We start from the raw sequence: 2,117 nt of genomic DNA, 5'->3' as shown, positions 1-2,117 counted from the left end.
CTAAACACGGATGCTGAGTCTGGCTACTATGGGGAGAACAACAACACGGTGCCCGGTAACAAGGTGCCCCTTGCCGATCCCAACAGAATTTCGGCCGCGGACCCGATCGACGCCAACTCACATATGGCCATCAATATGAACTTGCCTACCTATCCTGAGAACAACGTCCGCGGGGTAGTCGGATCGGTAGCCCAAAATACTCGTGATGGTGAAGGAGATGAGATCAACTTACGGGTGATCTTCGAAATGCTGCAGGCTCAGCAGGTAGTGATAGCCCAACTGCAGAACCAAAGTCGTGCTCTCAGTAGGGTTGAGCCCGAATCATCCCGGGAAAAAACTCACAGAAATGAACCAGCCGCAGATAGGCCAAATGAAGATGAACCCGTGACCAACCCTGAGATAATAAAGATGCTCGAGGAATTAAAAAAACGGGTAGAAATGGGAAAAAAGAAAATTGAAGCCAACAGCAAGAAGGTGGAGACCTACAACTCCAGGGTCGACCAAAACCCCGGAGCACCACCGATATTGAAGGGCCTAGATTCCAAAAAGTTTGTTCAGAAACCTTTTCCTCCGAACGCAGCCCCGAAGTCGATCCCAAAAAAGTTCCGCATGCCTGAAATTCCTAAGTACAACGGAACAACTGACCAAAATGAACATGTGACCTCGTACACGTGCGCCATCAAGGGGAACGACTTAGCAGATGATGAGATCGAATCTGTCCTGCTGAAAAGGTTCGGAGAGACCTTGTCAAAAGGAGCTATGATATGGTATCACAACTTACCCTCCAATACTATTGACAAATTTGCTATACTTGCAGATGTTTTTGTAAAAGCACACGCCGGAGCCATCAATGTTTTCACGATCCAAAATCCACTAAAGGTCGTGATGGCGCCTAACGTCGCCGTCAGGCAAGTCAACGGTGATTGATCAATTTAATTACCTATTTTTTGTATTTTGAAATCATAATTTTCCTTAATTAAATCATATGAAATAGAATTTACACAACTACAATAACGAACAACCCGTAGGAACCCCCAAAACTCGGTATCACAGGTGCATGAGCATTATCTAAGAAGTACAATAATAATACAACATCTGTCACGAATGTAATAAGACAGAATAAAATAAATAATACAATGGAGACTCGCTGGACTGCGATGTGTGGCCTGGAATGCAGCTCACGTGAAGTCTCCTAAACAGGTGCGCCAAGGTGATCATCAATGAACCTGTCAGATCCTGCACATTTAGTGTAGAAGTGCAGCATGAGTACGTAAATCAATGCGTACCTAGTAACTATCTAGCCTAACCCCGGAGAAGTAGTGATAAGGGGTCGACAACGACACTTACTAAAGGTCTAATAAATCAATATAGTAAAACATAAACAGATATGAGGCATACAGCAATGATGGGGTAAATTTGTAAGTTACATAATCTTCCAATTCCTTCTTCCAAATCATAAATTTCTAAATCTTGTATTCTACCTTAACAGCTAGGGGAAATGTTAAGTGTCATTATCAAATAGGTAAGGAATACCATATAAAATGCCAGGCATCAGTGGAAAGATTAGCTCGTGAATAATCGGACTACTAGCGATATAACGCACGATTCTACCGAGGTCGTTTGTACACTGCCGAAGATCGTGCGGCACGAACCATAGATGCATCTATATACTGTCGAGGCGTTCAGCCCGCTCCACAAGAAAGGAAAGGAAGTTACCGAATTACGAGACACGAGTTTACAATACAGCACATGAGCATAAAATGAATATAATCTTTACCATTTCTCAAACAATTCGCCCAAAACTCAAAGTGTTAAGGCTTGGCCTAGTGTGCATATATTTATTTCTAAATCGATTTTAGTTATAACTTCAATTAATTAAGCCAGCAGAGTGAGTTCAAGTAATTCAAGTATTACATGATAAGATCCTAAGTCTACCCGACATAAACATGCTTTAGCTACGTACAGACTCTCGTCACCTCTCGTGCATACGTAGCACCCATAACTAGTTGCACATAACAATAAATATCACCTAGGGGTAGTTTTCCCCTCACAAGGTTAGACAGGAGACTTACCTCGGTCCAAAGCTCCATAACCGGCTCCAACGTCTCTCTAACACC

Source organism: Nicotiana tomentosiformis, chromosome 6 (assembly GCF_000390325.3).
Source record: "Nicotiana tomentosiformis chromosome 6, ASM39032v3, whole genome shotgun sequence".
Taxonomy (NCBI): Eukaryota; Viridiplantae; Streptophyta; class Magnoliopsida; order Solanales; family Solanaceae; genus Nicotiana; species Nicotiana tomentosiformis.
The sequence above is the reverse complement of the archived record's forward strand: the minus strand, read 5'-3'. Positions refer to the sequence as shown.